Source organism: Schistocerca nitens, chromosome 5 (genome assembly GCF_023898315.1).
Source record: "Schistocerca nitens isolate TAMUIC-IGC-003100 chromosome 5, iqSchNite1.1, whole genome shotgun sequence".
In the NCBI taxonomy this organism is placed as follows: domain Eukaryota; kingdom Metazoa; phylum Arthropoda; class Insecta; order Orthoptera; family Acrididae; genus Schistocerca; species Schistocerca nitens.
This window is the reverse complement of record NC_064618.1, coordinates 103,276,398-103,295,835: the sequence shown is the minus strand read 5'-3', so window position 1 is coordinate 103,295,835 and position 19,438 is coordinate 103,276,398. Positions and strand designations below refer to the sequence as shown.

The following is a 19,438-nucleotide window of genomic DNA, read 5'->3' as shown; positions in this document are numbered from 1 at the left end:
TGGTTTGATGAAGCTCTCCAAGCTTCTTCATCTCCCAGTACCTACTGCAACCTACATCCTTCTCAATCTGTTTAGTGTATTCATCTATTGGTCTCCCTCTACGATTTTACCCTCCACGATGCCCTCCAATACTAAATTGGTGATCCCTTGAACGATTTTACCCTCCACGCTGCCCACCAATACTAAATTGGTGATCCCTTGATGGGTCAGAATATGCCCTACGAACCGATCCCTTCTTCTAGTCAAGTTGCGCCACAAATTTCTCTCCTCTCCAATCGTATTCAATACCTCCTCGTTAGTTATGTGATCTACCCATCTATCTTCAGCATTCCTCTGTAGCACCACATTTCGAAAGCTTCTATTCTCTTTTTGTCCAAACTGGTTATCGTCCACGTTTCACTTCCATGCATGGCCACACTCCATACAAATACTTTCAGAAACGACTTCCTGGCACTTAAATCTATACTCTATGTTAACAAATTTCTCTTCTTCAAAAACGCTTTCCTTGCCATTGCCTGTCTACATTTTATATCCTCTCTACATCGACTATCATCAGTTGTTTTGCTCCCGAAATAGCAAAACTCATTTACTACTTTAAGAGTCTCATTTCCTAATCTAATCCCCTCAGCATCACCCGATTTAATTTGACTACATTCCATTATCCTCGTTTTGCTTTTGTTGATGTTCATCTTATATCCTCCTTTGAAGACACTGTCCATTCCGTTCAACTGCTCTTCCAGGTCCTTTGCTGTCTCTGACAGAATTACAATGTCATCGGCGAATCTCAAAGTTTTTATTCCTTCTCCATGGATTCTAATTCCTACTCTGAATTTTTATTTTGTTTCCTTTACTGCTTGCTCAAAATACAGATTGAATAACTTCGGGGAGAGGCTACAACCCTGTCTCACTCCCTTCCCAACCACTGTTTCCTTTTCATGCCCTCGACTCTTATAACTGCCTTATGGTTTCTGTAGGAATTCTAAATTGGCTTTCGCTCCCTGTATTTTACACCTGCCACCTTCAGAATTTGAAAGAGAGTATTCCAGTCAACATTGTCAAAAGCTTTCTCTAAGTCTACAAATGTTAGAAACGTAGGTTTGCCTTTCTTTAATCTATTTTCTAAGGTAACTCGTAGGGTCAGTATTGCCTCACGTATTCCAAAATTTCTACGGAATCCAAACTGATCTCCCCTGAGATCGGCTTCTACCAGTTTTTCCATTCGTCTGTAAAAAATTGGTGTTAGTATTTTGCAGCTGTGACTTATTAAACTGATAGCTCGGTAATTTTCACTTCTGTCAACACCTGCTTTCTTTGGGATTGGAAGTATTATATTCTTCGTGAAGTCGGAGGGTATTTCGCCTGTCTCATACATCTTGCTCACCAGATGGTAGAGTTTTGTCAGGACTGGCACTCCCAAGGCCGTCAGTAGTTCTAATGGAATGTTGTCTACTCCCGGGGCCTTGTTTCGACTTAGGTCTTTCAGTGCTCTGTCAAACTCTTCACGCAGTATCATATCTCCTATTTCATCTTCATTTACATTTCTTCCATTGCTATAATATTGTCCTCAAGAATATCGCCCTTGTATGGACCCTCTACATACTCCTTCAACGTTTTTGCTTTCCCTTCTTTGCTTAGAATTGGGTTTCCATCTGAGCTCTTGATATTCATACAAGTGGTTCTCTTTCCTCCAAAGATCCCTTTAATTTTCCTGTAGGCAGTATCTATCTTACCCCTAGTGATATGAGCCTCTACATCCTTACATTTGTCCTCTAGCCATCCCTGCTTAGCCATTTTGCACTTCCTGTCGATCTCATTTTTGAGACGTTTGTATTCCTTTTTGCCTGCTTCATTTACTGCATTTTTATATTTTCTCCTTTCGTCATTTAAAGTCTATATCTCTTTTGTTACCCAAGGATTTCTATTAGCCCTCATCCTTTTACCTTCTTGATCCTCTGCTACCTTCACTATTTCATCTCTCAAAGCTACCCATACTTGTTCTACTGTATTTCTTTCCCCCATTCTAGTCAATAGTTACGTAATGCTCTCCCTGAAGCTCTCTACAACCTCTCGTTCTTTCAGCTTATCCAGGCTCCATCTCCTCAAATTCCCACCATTTTGCAGTTTACGTTTGTCTGGCCTCTCAACAGATATCCCTCCGTTGTGGTTGCACCTACGGTTCGGCTAACTGTGTCACTGATGCACGCGAGCCTCCCCACCAACGGCAAAGATATATAAAAGTTACAATTTTGGTTCTCTTCCTTAATCTACAGTTCATAACCAATAGATTATGGTCTGAGTCCACATCTACCCCTGGAAATGTCTTACAATTTAAAACCTGATTCCTGAATCTCTGTCTTACCATTATACAATCTATCTGAGACCTTACAGTGTCTCCAGGCTTCTTCCATGTATACTACCTCCTTTTATAATTCTTGATCCAAGTGTTAACTATGATTAAGTTATGCTCTGTGCAAAATTCTACAAGGCGGCTTCCTCTTTCATTTCTTCCCCCCAATCCATATTCACCTACTATGTTTCCTTCTCTCCCTTTTCCTACTGACGAATTCCAGTCACCCATGACTATTAAATTTTCGTCTCCCTTCATCACCTGAATAATTTCTTTTATCTCGTCATACATTTCATCAATTTCTTCATCATCTGCAGAGCTAGTTGGCATATAAACGTGTACTACTGTGGTAGGCGTGGGCTTCGTATCTATCTTGGCCACAATAATGCGTTCACAATGCTGTTTGTAGTAGCTTACCCCCATTCCTATTTTCCTGTCCCTTATTAAACCTACTCCTGCATTATCCGTATTTGGTTTTGTATTTATAACCCTGTGTTCACCTGACTAGAAGTCTTTTTCCTCCTGCCACCTAACTTCACTAATTCCCACTATATCTAACTTTAACCTACCCATTTCCCTTTTTAAATTTTCTAACGTACCTGCCTGATTAAGGGATCTGACATTCAACGCTCCGTTCCATAGAATGCCAGGTTTCGTTCTCCCGATAACAACGTTCTCCTGAGTAGTCCCCGCACGGAGATCCGAATGGGGGACCATTTTACCTCCGGAATATTTTACCCAAGAGGACGCCATCATCATTTAATCATACAGTAAAGCTGCATGCCCTCGGGAAAAATTACGGCTGTAGTTTCCCCTTGCTTTCAGCCGTTCGCAGTACCAGCACAGCAAGGCAGTTTTGGTTAGTGTTACAAGGCCAGATCAGTCAATCATCCAGACTGTTGCCCCTGCAACTACTGAAAAGGCTGCTGCCCCTCTTCAGGAACCACACGTTTGTCTGGCATCTCAACAGATACCCCTCCGTTGTGGTTGCACCTACGGTTCGGCTATCTGCATCACTGAGGCACGCGAGCCTCCCCACCAACGGCAACGAAATATAAAATTTACAATTTTGGTTCTCTTCCTTAAATGATGAATTCTATGCCACTATTCTTTCTGCCAAATTGGTTAATTACATCGTCAATAGAACAATCAATATCAGGGTGAATGTTCAACGGAGTTAAGTCATTAAGTCGATCCTCCTCCATTGGCGACATCAGATATGCCTCTCACTCTTGACTAATCTTCACACTTACTCTTGCTACAACTAGGACTTTTTACTTATTCATTTTTCAGTCTTAATATTTCTGCTTCTGAATGTTAACTAGCTTCCTATTCCTTCATATTCAGCGAATAGTTTGTGTTTATAACTACGTATCGGAGGCCCTCTGTACAAGAAAACAGTAGAATATTTGCGACTTTCCTCCAACAAATGCCAGACAGAATAACGCATTCAGATCTCTAGAATGGCCGCCACTTTTCTCGTAGGTATATATTAGCGAGCTATGTGCCAGACAGAAACCTATAAAATACGATGAGGCGGACGCGCGCGTTACATAGGAAAGTACAACTACTCGATGATTCGATTCAGTCGAGTCCATGCTTGGTCTATGTTTTGACGGGCTATCCAGGGGCTATCTTACCACTGAATCTGAGAAGGGGGGTGGGGCTGCAGGGGGAGTTTCTCCTGTTAGCAATAAAGAACACTGTATTAAAATCTCATGCATGAAGCGATAATTTTTTCACAGATCTCAGTGTTTCTGACGTCACATCTCTTGAATTGTGTGTCGTACAATGATATATTTGTGTTGGTCCATTCAGCAGCATATGTGGATTCTGTCTGCGAAATATCTTGCGAATACAATTAGTAGCAAAGACGTAATAAATTTAATCGTCATGCACGATGCGGCAGCTTTTCACCCAACTCAGTGCTTATGACGTCATATCTCATGGAGAATGATAGGTAGATTGTTCTCACACCGACAGTAATTGTTGCCTGACAGTAAGGGATACATGTACCAAGTCTGGCTGAAATCGGTTCAGTGCATTAGGAGGAGATGTGGAACACACATGCATACTCACTAATATACATCCATTTTTATTGTATGTATGGATACATAATCACTATTATTATTATTGTTATTAGTATTATTATTATTATTTGATTACTTTCTCAGACTTTTTAGAAGTCTGGTTAAGAATGGAGTGACGCGGACCTTTATCAAGCGTCACTTCCTTTTTGCTGTACGGTACATGTTATATTGCATTTAGGAACTTTCGGGTAATTGAACATGTATCAATAATTACGGATTTCTGTAATTGTATATATATGTTTGGATGTAGCTGTATTGCATTGATGTATTGGTGGATATTGTGTGGTATGACTCCTGTAGTTGATAGTATAATTGGTATGATGTCAACTTTATCCTGATGCCACATGTCTTTGACTTCCTCAGCCAGTTGGATGTATTTTTCAATTTTTTCTCCTGTTTTCTTTTGTATATTTGTTGTATTGGGTATGGATATTTCGATTAATTGTGTTAATTTCTTCTTTTTATTGGTGAGTATGATGTCAGGTTTGTTATGTGGCGTTGTTTTATCTGTTATAATGGTTCTGTTCCAGTATAATTTGTATTCATCATTCTCCAGTACATTTTGTGGTGCATACTTGTATGTAGGAACGTGTTGTTTTATAAGTTTATGTTGTAAGGCAAGCTGTTGATGTATTATTTTTGCGACATTGTCATGTCTTCTGGGGTATTCTGTATTTGCTAGTATTGTACATCCGCTTGTGATGTGATCTACTGTTTCTATTTGTTGTTTACAAAGTCTGCATTTATCTGTTGTGGTATTAGGATCTTTAATAATATGCTTGCTGTAATACCTGGTGTTTATTGTTTGATCCTGTATTGCAATCATGAATCCTTCTGTCTCACTGTATATATTGCCTTTTCTTAGCCATGTGTTGGATGCGTCTTGATCGATGTGTGGCTGTGTTAGATGATACGGGTGCTTGCCATGAAGTGTTTTCTTTTTCCAATTTACTTTCTTCGTATCTGTTGATGTTATGTGGTCTAAAGGGTTGTAGAGGTGGTTATGAAATTGTAGTGGTGTAGCCGATGTATTTATATGAGTGATTGCTTTGTGTATTTTGCTAGTTTCTGCTCGTTCTATAAAGAATTTTCTTAAATTGTCTACCTGTCCATAATGTAGGTTTTTTATATCGATAAATCCCCTTCCTCCTTCCTTTCTGCTTAATGTGAATCTTTCTGTTGCTGAATGTATGTGATGTATTCTATATTTGTGGCATTGTGAGCGTGTAAGTGTATTGAGTGCTTCTAGGTCTGTGTTACTCCATTTCACTACTCCAAATGAGTAGGTCAATATTGGTATGGCATAAGTATTTATAGCTTTTGTCTTGTTTCTTGCTGTCAATTCTGTTTTCAGTATTTTTGTTAGTCTTTGTCTATATTTTTCTTTTAGTTCTTCTTTAATATTTGTATTATCTATTCCTATTTTTTGTCTGTATCCTAGATATTTATAGGCATCTGTTTTTTCCATCGCTTCTATGCAGTCGCTGTGGTTATCCAATATGTAATCTTCTTGTTTAGTGTGTTTTCCCTTGACTATGCTATTTTTCTTACATTTGTCTGTTCCAAAAGCCATACTTATATCATTGCTGAATACTTCTGTTATCTTTAGTAATTGGTTGAGTTGTTGATTTGTTGCTGCCAGTAGTTTTAGATCATCCATGTATAGCAAATGTGTGATTTTGTGTGGGTATGTTCCAGTAATATTGTATCCATAATTTGTATTATTTAGCATGTTGGATAGTGGGTTCAGAGCAAGGCAGAACCAGAAAGGACTTAATGAGTCTCCTTGGTATATTCCACGCTTAATCTGTATTGGCTGTGATGTGATATTATTTGAATTTATTTGGATATTAAGTGTGGTTTTCCAATTTTTCATTACTATGTTTAGGAACTGTATCAATTTAGGATCTATTTTGTATATTTCCAATATTTGTAGTAACCATGAGTGGGGTACACTATCAAAAGCTTTTTGGTAATCAATGTATGCGTAGTGTAGCGACCTTTGTTTAGTTTTAGCTTGATATGTCACCTCTGCATCTATTATCAGTTGCTCTTTACATCCTCGTGCTCCTTTGCAACAGCCTTTTTGTTCTTCATTTATAATTTTGTTCTGTGTTGTATGTGTCATTAATTTCTGTTTAATGTTTGAAGTTAATATTTTGTATATTGTTGGTAGGCATGTTATGGGGCGATATTATTATTATTATTATTATTATTATTATTATTATTATTATTATTACTATCGCTATTATCATTTTCTTATTCAATGCACCATACAAGTTCGTTATGTAGCAAGTTTGCAACCTTAGTTCGCTTACATTCACTGCCACAAATAACTATCTTTGCGACTTCGATGTTGCCGTCTGAAAATGGCGTACGATCCGCTGTACAACTCGGCACAGCATTTTCTTTAATCAACACAGCTGCAGGACCTGTTCAACCGCCAGACTTGCTGGTTCCGTCCAAAGTATGACATCCATTTTAGTAACTCGTCCTACGGAGGTACTTACAAAAGTAAATTACTGATGTCGTCCCACGCTATGACCATTGGGCAACACGGTTAGAAAATACATATTGTGTGTTCCTTGCAGACACTGTAAAAAAAAGTGTCACGTATCTGCGACAATTTGAAGAGTAGAGCACGATTTAATAATAGTATATATAAGGTTCCAGTATCACTGAGTGCCCGTTGGTCATTTTGATCACAATAGCCATACATCAACACGATATCGACCTTTTCCGCAATTGGTAAACGGTTCATTTTAACACGGGTAATGTATCACGAAGCAAATACCGTCCGCACTGGCGGAATTTTACGTGATATCACGTACTTATACGTTTGTGTCTATTACAGCGCCATCTATCACAAAGCGAAGAAAGTGGTCCAACTAAAACACTCATATTTATTTACGTACTACACGAATATGTAATAAAAATGAGGGTTCCTATTTAAAAAAAAACGCAGTTGATATCCGTTTTACATATGGCAGCGCCATCTAGCGGGCCAACCATAGCGCCATCTAGTTTTCCTCTTCAAGCTAGACAATTTTCGTTCTTTGTAGTTTTTTCGTTTGACGCTTATTTCGTGAGATATTTGGTCCGGTCACGATCAATGGACCACCCTGTATACAGCATCTTGGGTGCCTGTATCTGGTTACTGTTCTCGTTATATTTCACGTGAAATTCTAAAATATCGATTTCACGTCGATTTTTTTACTGTTTTACACAGTGTGGCGCAATATTTTCATATTTACTGTAACTTTTTGATAGTTCACACCATAGATGTTTGATCAAAATATTTCAGGAAACATTGTTATATCAAAATTTTACGCCACACTGTATAAAACAGCACAAAATCGAAGTAAAATCGATATTTTAGAATTTCAAGTGAAATATAACGAGAACAGTCACCACATGGCAGATATTACACAGAAGACCCCACGAAACTGGTACACCTGCGTAGTATCGTGTAGAACACATGCGAGCACGCAGAACTGCCGCTACACGACGTGGCATGTATTCGACTAACGTCTGAAGTAGTGCTGGAGGCAACTGACACCATGCATCCTGCAGGACTGTCCATAAATTCGTAAGAGTACGACGGGGTAGAGATCTCTTCTGAGCGGCATGTTGCAAGCCATACCAGATATGCTCAATAATGTTCGTGTGTGGGGAGTTTGGTGGCCAGCGGAAGCGTTTAAACTCAGAAGAGTGTTCCTGGGTCCATTGTATAGCAAATTCTGGGCGTGTGGGATGTCGCATTGTCCTGCTTGAATTGCCCAAGTCCGTCTGAATGCACAATGAACCAGAATGGATGCAGGTGATCAGACAACAATTACAGAACCTCCACCAGCTTGAACAGTCCCCTGCTGACATTCAGGGTCCATGGACTCATGAGGTTGTCTCCATACCCGTACTCGTCCATCCACTCGATACAATTTGAAACGAGACTCGTCCGACAAAGCAATATGTATCCAGTCATCAACAGTCCAACGTCGGAGTTGACGGGCCCAGTCATGGAGTAAAGCTCTGTATCGTACAGTCATCAAAAGTACACGAGTGGGCCTTCGGTTCCGAATGACCATATCGACGATGTTTCGTGGAATGGTTCGCCCGCTGACACTTGTTGATGGCACAGTATTGAAGTCGGCAACAGTTTGCGGAAGGGTTGCACTTCTGTCACGTTGAACGATTCTCCTCAGTCGTTGTTGGTCCCGTTCTTGCAGGATCTTTTTCCAGCCGCAGCGATGTCGGAGATTCGCTGTTTTACCGGATTCCTGATATTCACGGTACACTCGTGAAATGGTCGTACGGCGAAATGTGTCCCATCGTTCGTCCGCCGACTATAACACCACCTTCAAACTCCCTTAAATCTTGATAACCACCCACCATAGCGGCAGTGACCGATCTAACAACTGTGCCAGACACTTGTGTCTTATATAAGCGTTGCCGACCGCAGCGTCGTAGTCTGTCTGTTTACATATCTCCGTATTTGAATTCGCATGTCTACACCAGTTTCTTTGGCGCTTCAGTGTGTATGTACGACAGGACGACGTGCTTCTAAATGGAAATCTTCCGAAACAGCTATCGTAATAATCAGTAAATGTTTCACGCTGTGATACTGGAACCTTATTTACAATGTCCTTTCGAGACATACATTTCACTACAGGCCCAATCATCAAGAAGCAATAACGATTACTTGGCCTGCCATAATTAAGTGTAACTTTCTTTTTGAAGACCCATCGTAGTTTAGAAACTTTCTCCGAACGATCTCCTCTGTTAGTTCACGTACCATGTAATGACATCACCCCGGCCGCGGTGGTCTCGCGGTTCTAGGCGCGCAGTCCGGAGCCGTGCGACTGCTACGGTCGCAGGTTCGAATCCTGCCTCGGGCATGGATGTGTGTGATGTCCTTAGGTTAGTTAGGTTTAAGTAGTTCTAAGTTCTAGGGGACTGATAACCACAGCAGTTGAGTCCCATAGTGCTCAGAGCCATTTGAACCATTTGAACCAATGACATCACGTACGCAATCAACAGCCCAGGTCCTGAAATATTCAAAAACTGTACTGGTCTTTCTGTGAAGGTGAGTGTCAGCACTTGAATGGAGACAAAAACACAGTCGCAACCCACCAGCATCAAAATATTAGCGCTGGCAACACGAAAAGAGGCCCGCTTTTGTTTTTGATTTTCTTTTGAAAATCAATATAGATCCTAAACCACATATATTTGAAAACCGAGAGCGCTTTAAGTTGCTTTGACATAATTCGAAAGACACTGTTATTGCGGACTTCCGTTTCTATTTAGTATTTCCAGTTTCATAAACTTTTCACTAAAACGGCCAATCACATTGTCTTAATGACAGCAATAACTGTTTGTGGTCGCAGATTGAAATCGGCAGATAACGGTAACATTTACGAGGATCATTCTGTTGCATTGTGGATGCTGAAATGCGTAATCGGCTTACCAGAACAAGTTACTCTTTTCAATTCATTCGGTTGACAGATTAATCAACTGTGTTATGCTTTGTTAATTTCAATTTACTGCACCAGTCGCTGCAGGGGATTGTCACTCGGCTTTGCCAAACTGTCCAGTTATCAGTGCGTCACCAGACCGCTAATTTAGTCCCGACAGGCGGTGGGCGAAATATAAACTCAAGCAGCCATTCAGTTTCAGCGACTCTCACTCCCGTCAGTGAATTAATTAATAATAATATTTATATTAGAGTCAGACGTAAATGCGAAGAACGATCTTTAATTACTGTGCGTCTTCTGCAACTAAACAAGCCCACTTTCCGAGCTGCTAAGTGATTTTCTGCGAAAAGGACGTTGAATCCTTCGTTTGTATTCCCTTTTAGAGCCTGTAATCAGGTGAATTACTTAAGATTTAGGCACGTGTTTACCGACCTGGATCAGTAGTACCGTATCTTACGAGCAGACCCTTCTACGTACTGACATATAGACGTTGGGTTCGATTCCCACACATCGAAGCCTTCTACGACGGAAGAGTTCCAGTCATCCCTCAGAGCGTCAGTGGTTAGCCGTTTGACTGAATAAGCTGCAAAACTGAAGCGCCTGCAGCCCAAGTGATGCCAAATTGAAGGATTTGCATAAGCTGTGATCTGTCATTACAACTACTTTTGTTTATTTATTGAATTCCAGAATAAATGTCTGCACACTCAACCGCTATGATTTCTGTTATCAAGACATCTGTGTGCGACATACGAATGGAAAACGAATTGTTTAACACTCACTATTTATTGATTTCCAGAGCAATTCCAACTCACTATGGTAAAAATGTGATGATTTCTGCTAGTGAGCCACACGAAATATTCCACAGATCACAATCTTCAGGATGTCGATGAGCTCGCACTTTTGTGAATTTCAGTATCTGGTATTTCATTATTTTTAAAGTCAGTTGACTACTTGAGCTGATGGCACCTTACATCAATTTTACATCGAAAACCAGTATTTTATTTTGATATCACCATAAAACCCAAAATTATTGCATGTATTTTCTTCGCTGCAGCCTTCTAGGGCATAACGTAGCTTCAGTTGTTTGCCTCCAGCCTGTTTGGTCCACAATGTCATGTTGCCATGGTAGTCGAAACATTTATGGAAAAGGAATACGGGAGATAATAGAACCAGTATGGGTTTAGACCAGGAAGATCGACAGCGGATCTAATTTTCAGTGTAAAGCAGCTCCAAGAGAGACGCTACGTTTGGTAAGGATTTAGTATAGCTGTTCCTGGATATTGAAAAGGCATATTACAGTGTCAAAACGAGGCAGTACTGAAGAACGCTTCAGAAAATGGTAAGTGGAAGGCCGGCTATGAGAAAAATGAAGGAAATGTGTCAAGGAAGTGTAAGTTGTGTGAAAATAGGAGGAGTGTAGATAGATTTGACAGAAAAAAATGGGGTGAAGGAAAGGAATGCACTATTCCCTCTAGTTTTCATCATCGTTACGAATGAGATAGCAACATGGATCGCAGCTTGAATACGAGATGGAGATATGGCAGTAACGCCGTTTGCAGACGATATAATGGCGGAGGAAGGGGAGAAGGAGAGCTACAACAAAGGGTAAATGTATGGGACGAAGTGGTTGGACACTATGGACTGAAACTTAATGCAAAAAGTGTAAAGTGGTGGTGAAAGTGAGGAATAAGAGGAGAATGGCAACAGATACAGGTATCACATGGCGAGTAGTAAAGAAAGCACCTGAGAATAATAATAGAGGGAGAAACGATTAGGTGATAAGTGAATAGGGAAGGCACGCCCATGGTCTAAGACCGCCAAAAGGAAAACAAATGCTATGAAGAACGTATTATACTCCTGTACTCACATAGGCATCAGAAACTTGGGTAATGAAGAAAAAAGATAGGAGAGCGGGATACAGGCTTGTGAGACGAAATATCGAAGAAACAGAGTAGGACGTACTAGACCGGATAGGGACGGGGAGAGAAATATTGAAAGAGAATCTCATGCAAGAGAGCACAGAAAATACAAGATTATGATTGTATGAGCTTGTTTGAGTAATGAGTCAGGTCCACAAGATGCTAGTAGGAGACCATAGGCCTGCAGAAAGGCCGAGAGACTAATGGATTTGGTGGAATGAAGGAATATATGAAGACGAGAGAAGACTGGGGCAGAGTGAAGAGAGGAACGTGGTGAAGCATACAAAAATTCACACAGACAACTAATGTATTTTATAGATCACCAGTCGGCTAGACTATACTCTTGAGCTTCTCTGTGTTTTTATACTTGTTGGGACAAATGTAGACAATTTAAAATAGCGGAAAAAGTTAATTATCAGAAAAACAAGCTGTATGGAACACGGTAATCTATACTAATAATAAAACTACAAAACCTTAGACGAATCATGATCATATTTTCACAAGTATCTTTAGCGTAGCTTGGAATAAAGTACAGGCTTAATTTCATCAAAATTGGATCTCAGAAAAAAAATGATATGGTGATTACAGTTTTATCTGAAATTATTGTGTCTGTTTGTCTGTCTGAACACACTAATTTACAAACTTACTAGAGGAGTTTTTGTGGGGTATTCACAAGCCATTTTAGCGTACCTTGGGGCAACATACAGGCTTTATTTCATCAAAATCGGAAGAAGAAAAATAAGATATCGTAATTTACAGTTAAATCTAAAATTGTCTACTCAGTTTAGTATTTCGGATGTTTAATCATCATGACATAGTACACCAAAGATATAATAGTGTGCGCTGTTAGTTTTGTAGTACAGAAAAGAACTAATAGATGGCGCCGTTAGTTTTTTTAACTTAATGACAAAATGGCTCGGAGCACTATGGGACTTAACTTCTGAGGTCATCAGTCCCCTAGAACTTCGAACTACTTAAACCTAACCAACCTAAGGACATCACACATACCCATGCCCTAGGCAGGATCCAAACCTGCGACCATAGCGGTCGCACGGTACCAGACTGTAGCGCCCAGAACTGCTCGGCCACCCCGGCTGGCTAACTTAATGACAGATGTATTTTCGGAAGTTTACGCCGGTGATTGAATTAAGTGCTGCAATTTTATCTACAAAAGTGCAAACTAACATTGAATTTACTAACATTGAATTTACTTCGCTAGGGTATACGGATGTAATGATGTAATGATTTCGATTTGTGTATTAAAAACTTAACGGCATCTCCTTGCTTCTGTACACAGGCTCTATTTACATTCTTCGCTAAGAAAACATGATATACCAAGTATGCTTTGTGATTTGGGTGCCTACTCATTACATTTTGATTTCGTTTTTTTACGAATAAATATTCTTAGAAATAGTATACCAGAATGGATAAAAGATTGAGGACTATGCCGTCTCAAAAACCCAGTGAAGATTGTGAGGCAAGAGTTACTACGGCTTGAGAACATCAGGCTTTAACAAGCTCCATGGAAACTCCTTCTGATCGAGAGCATCATGCATTATCTCACTCCTCAGAACCCTTCACTCACAAATTACTTCTCTCCAACACAATGCCACAGAAGCTAAAATTTTGGCTGGAAATGCTGCAGGTGAGCGAGTTTTTATACCTCGAATCCTGGTTATTCCTAACAATTTACCGTTTCACTTTAACGTGTACAATTCCCATTGACCTTCGTTATGCCTTAACCATACACAAAGCAGAAGGCCAAATGCTGCGTGTTTCAGGCTTGGACCTTAGTGTCGGTTGTTTTTCGCACATACAGCTCTAAGTGGCGCTCTCCGGTGCTAGTGCAGCAACAAGCTGTTAGTTCATGTCCCCATTCATACTATTTGGAACGTTATATGCAAAGAAAAGTTATGTCAAAGATAAATTCTATTCATGCACATTACAATAAAACAATCAGAGTAGGAGATCGAGAGAGAAGTGCTCGAATTAGATGTACTCTACTGTTCAAGCTGTACATCACAGAAGTAATGACAGATATAGAAGGAAGTTGAAAGAGTGGCATTAAAAGTAAAGGCGAATTATATAACCGAAAAGATTGGCTGCCCTCAGTGAAAGAGGGGACGACTTATAGTAGCTGTTAAGGAAATGAGTAAGCTAATGAGAAGAGAATATAAACACATATTTAACCAGTGAAAGACGAAAGCAATTTTGAGCAGCAGAAATGCGATTCTAGATTCACTGAACAACCGAACTGGATATCACGTGGTAGATCAAATGCAGGAAATCTGCTGAATTGGTAGCAAAATAACGAATGGTGATCGAATCTAAGATGATCTAATAAACAGTGTACGAGAGGCAAAAAGAGCATTACTCGCTGAACGATGGCAACTGGTACGAGACATAGGTCTTATTTTCTGAAAGAAGTATCTCAGAATGTGCGTCAACTGGAGGACAACTGGAGGAAGAAGAGGATCGAAGATTTTGATGTGTAATGTTGCACAAGAACGTTCAAAATTAATGAAGAGGTTCTCTGCATAATGTCGAGGACAAAAATTGTGTAAGACATTGACTTGGAGAGAGGACAGGATAGCACATCAAGTATCGGGAGCTTCTCGTCAATCATCATATCGACAAATTGCCTATTGGCTTCTGTCTCGGGTTCTTCGGCCGACGTTCATCTAATGATTTTTCTGACGTTTCGCCAGCACGAGTGGCTGGCATTGTCAAAGCTTCACCCTCCATTGCCGGTGGTGAACTGGAGCCGAGCTCGCGGGCGCAGACTATATGTACCTGGCGCGCCAACGTCCGAGGGCTTCTCCGCGGTCATTTCCGGTGCGGTTCTCCTCTTGCTACCTGCGACGGTCGTTCGCTGCAGTACGGGAATCCAGGATCCGTTGACCTTAAGGCTTTCCTCTTTCTTGTTCAAACTGTTCGCGTGTTTTTGTATTTCTACAGCTTCTCTGAACAAGCGCGTGTGATAGTGGTTCTCTACAGCCAGAACTTCCGTGTCGGCGAATTTTATTACGTGATCGGTCTCATTCAGTGCGTGTTCTGCCACGGCCGATTTCTCCACCTGCCCCAACCTGCAATGTCGCTTATGCTCCTTGATCCTGGTGTTAATGGATCGTCCAGTCATCCCGACATAAACTTTTCCGCATGTACATGGTATGCGGTATATTCCCGACATTGAAAGTGGGTCTCTTTTCTCCTTCGCCGATCTAAGACACTCTTTGATCTTCCTTGTCGGTTTGAAGATCGTCTTTACGCCATGTTTGCGCAATATACGGCCGATTCTGTCCGTCACTCTGGGAATGTATGGCAGAAAGGCCGTACCCGACATTTCTTTTTCTGGTTCCTTACTTCGCCGAGTGTTTGGCTCAGTTACACTTCTAATATAATTTGTGGAGTACCCATTGCTCCTCAGGACTGTTTCCAGGTGTTGCATTTCTCGTTTGAGGTGTTGCGGCTCACATATTCGTCCTGCTCTCGTTACGAGCGTACTAATCATGCCCCTTTTCTGGCTCGGGTGGTGGTTTGACAGTTTGTGCAGGTATCGGTCCGTGTGAGTCGGTTTTCGATACACGCTGTGTCCCAGGTTTTCGCCGTCCCTTGTGACCAGCACATCTAGAAATGGCAGTTTCTTGTCCTTTTCTACTTCCATGGTAAATGTTATGTTGGCATGGAAGCTGTTCAAGTGTCTTAGGAAGTCACCGAGCTGTTCTTCACCATGGCTCCACACCACGAAAGTATCATCGACGTACCTGTACCACACCTTAGGTTTGCAAGTGGCCGAGTCCAGTGCCTGTGCTTCGAATTGTTCCATGAAGAAGTTGGCCACCACTGGACTGAGAGGACTACCCATGGCGACGCCTTCCAGCTGTTCGTAGAAGTCGCCATTCCACGTGAAATAGCTCGTGGTGAGACATGCATGGAAGAGCTTTCTGATGTCTAGCGGGAAAATGGAACCGATGTGCTCCAGAGCGTCACTGAGTGGCACTTTCGTAAATAACGAAACAACATCAAAGCTGACCAGGATGTCGTTTGGTGCAAGCTTCAGTTTCTTCAGCTTCTCAATGAAATGTCCTGAGTCCTTAATGTATGTGTCGGTCTTCCCCACGTGTGGTTGGAGCAGAGAGGCCAAGTGTTTTGCCAGCTTATATGTCGGTGATCCAGGAGCGCTAACGATCGGTCTCAGTGGAACGTTGTTCTTATGGATCTTGGGTAATCCATACAGCCGAGGTGGTAGGGCTTCTGTGTTGCGCAGGTTTCTCTGTATGTCCGCCGGCAGAGAAGACGCCTTGATCAATCGATTCGTATTCCGTGTGATACGTTGCGTCGGATCTGCGCTTAGTTTTCGGTACGTCGTCGGATCTAATAGGTCTCGGATCTTTTGCTCATAATCTTCGGTCTTCATTACGACGGTCGCATTCCCCTTATCGGCAGGCAGTACCAATATACTCTTGTCGGCGTTGAGATTCTTAATGGCTTGTACCTCTTCTTTCTTCAGGTTGCAAGCTGGCGGTTTTGCTCGGCGCAGTATCCTGGCTGTTTCCGTGCGTATTTCCTCTGCCCTTTCACAAGGAAGGGCACGAATGGCTGCTTCGGTGTTGGCAATGATAAAATTCGCCGACACGGAAGTTCTGGCTGTAGAGAACCACTATCACACGCGCTTGTTCAGAGAAGCTGTAGAAATACAAAAACACGCGAACAGTTTGAACAAGAAAGAGGAAAGCCTTAAGGTCAACGGATCCTGGATTCCCGTACTGCAGCGAACGACCGTCGCAGGTAGCAAGAGGAGAACCGCACCGGAAATGACCGCGGAGAAGCCCTCGGACGTTGGCGCGCCAGGTACATATAGTCTGCGCCCGCGAGCTCGGCTCCAGTTCACCACCGGCAATGGAGGGTGAAGCTTTGACAATGCCAGCCACTCGTGCTGGCGAAACGTCAGAAAAATCATTAGATGAACGTCGGCCGAAGAACCCGAGACAGAAGCCAATAGGCAATTTGTCAACAAGTGGCCACGAAAGCCTCAACAATTTTGAATCATCATATCGTTCAATCAGTAATAATTAACGGACGATATTTATATAATTTTCCTGATAGTAATTAGTTTAGATTTATTAAAACTTTATGGGTGAATTTTATACGTTCAATTACTTTCGAAAGAACTCGATAGCATTAGCTGTTAATTACTTAATTACACCCACAATATGGCGTCTAATGAGGTTCTGCTATTGACACATCGATTGCAAGCCACTTAGTTAAAAGGTTTCCTGCCCCCCTCCCCCAGCAACGCATGAAGTTTGAATGCAGCTGGTAAGTGTCAAATCAATGCCTCTAAAACAGTTCCTGACGGGCCTAGGGGGTGGATGCAGCAGCTGACGTCATTGTCACCAGAAAGTTGGTAACTTGCGGAGTTTGGAAGTGTCATATCTTTTTTATCCGAATACATTTTGCCTCATCTTCACTCGGTGTCTTTGTTTCGTTTGATCATAATGCGGTAGACATGAGTCACCCCTTTTAGGGTAAAGGAGATACGTAGATCGTTAGCACAGGGCGTCCATTCTTATCTGTTGTATACAGATATGTTCAGCTAGTGTTGGCAAGCTGAGGAAATCAAGTATTCCTCGTTATATTAAGTCAAGTGGAACAATATTAATAATCAGCAAGCGCGCCGAGAGGTAATTGGTGAATCACGGCCGCTGAAGCTGCACGCTTGCCTTATGCCGCCATTTTCTCCTGACAATTTGCAACCAAGCGAAGTAAGGAGCTTATATCTGGAGTTCAGTTCTCCACAATTCTTTTCCTCTTGATGGCGTCTTATTCTTGACAACTTTCATTTGCAATATTTCTGCCTTGAATATTAATCTTACGCTACGGTCGCAGGTTCGAATCCTGCCTCGGGCATGGATGTGTGTGATGTCCTTAGTTAGGTTTAAGTAGTTCTAAGTTCTAGGGGCTGATGACCTTAGCAGTTAAGTCCCTAGTGCTCAGAGCCATTTGAACCATTTGAATATTAATCTTATTCGGTATTCAAACGCAATTTTAATGTCATTAGCGGGCTAGGGACAGAACAACGGTTATAGTGTTTGTTATCTTACCTGCAATAGAGACAGTGCCAATACTCCACTAACCTTCTATAAACCAATTCGTCCGTGTTCGTGTACGGCACTTATATTGCACACATCTACTCTTCCCCACCTCTTTCTGTCCATCTCCTACTACATCCTCACTCTATACATCTCCTCCTCCCCCATCTCCCTGTTCATATCCGCATCCCCTCACTCTATATCCATCTCCCACCTTTTCCATTTTCACCTGCTCACTACAGCTCTCTACCTTCATCTACCAATTTCACCTCTCCTACCCCCCTGTCTCTCTGTCCGTGTCATTCTCCACCTGGCTCTAACATTCTCCTCCTCCTGCTTTCCGTGAGCATCTCCTCATCCTATCCCTCTCCATATACCTCCTCCTTCCCCTTCTCAACCTGTCTCACTCACCACTCGCCCCCTCCCCCTCTTCTGACCATCACCTCCTCACCCTTACTCTCTGCCCATCTTCTTACCATCACCTCCTCACCCTTACTCTCTGCCCATCTTCTTACCATCACCTCCTCACCCTTTCTCTCTGCCCATCTCTTCCTCCCACCTCTCTGTCCATCCATACTCCTCCTCTCTCTGTCCATCTTTTCCTACGCTATCTCCTCTTCCCCCTCTCTATCTTGTACTCTCTATGTCCATTTCATGCCCTCATCTCTGTCCATCTCTTACTCCCCCCTCCCCTCTCTGTCTGTCCATGTCTATATGCACCGATAAACTCTCGAACGCATTATATTACCGTGCGTGTAACATGAAATTTGTGCAGAGCAGCCTAGATGATAGGCATTACCAACATTTTTTTATCTCCGCTCTTACCCTATGAGAACTAGGTGGATCCTACCCCTCAGTACTTCTGCCTAGATAACAAGTAGTAAATTGAACTAATTTGAGTGAATTCGATCCTAGTGGTTTAGGAGGGGTTATGGTACACACACACACACACACACACACACACACACACACACAGAGAGAGAGAGAGAGAGAGAGAGAGAGAGAGAGAGAGAGAGAGAGAGATTGTTATTTACAATTTCTGTGGAAGATTCACAAGAATATTTCTGAGGAAGTGCCTGTTCTGCCCAGTGGACATTATCGTTGTTTGTCAGTTTTACTTTTTACGTAATTCTCAACTGGACAGTACAACTGTGTTGCCTCTTGTTCTGCATGTCTATCTTCTTATTATGTTTGTCGAACTCTCTATCCTGGCATGCTTTGTAACTAATTCAGTCACAGCCTTATACTGCAATGAAACCCCATGCCTGCAAGTTGAAGTGTTACGTATTGGCAAATTCCAGCAGTTTTAAGACATAATTAGAGCCCCGAAGCTAATCGAGCACATCGGAAAACACAGAATCAGTGATTCAACCAATGCCCAGTTCAACAAAGGATGACAGTGCATGTGTTAAGACATCACACAAAAAAATTCCAAGATACCAGAGTGAATCATGGAACGCAAAAACAGTAGGAAGAGACTGACACTTGTATATGAGGACGCTGAATGAAGAGTACCGTG

The 19,438-nt window shown here is 41.8% G+C and overlaps 1 protein-coding gene across 3 annotated transcripts in view; it reads right to left on the bottom strand.

The window, feature by feature from the left end:
• The window catches only part of LOC126260132 (RNA-binding protein Raly-like), a 442,780-nt gene that overhangs the window by 147,580 nt on the left and 275,762 nt on the right, over positions 1 to 19,438 (bottom strand). The window lies entirely within an intron of this gene.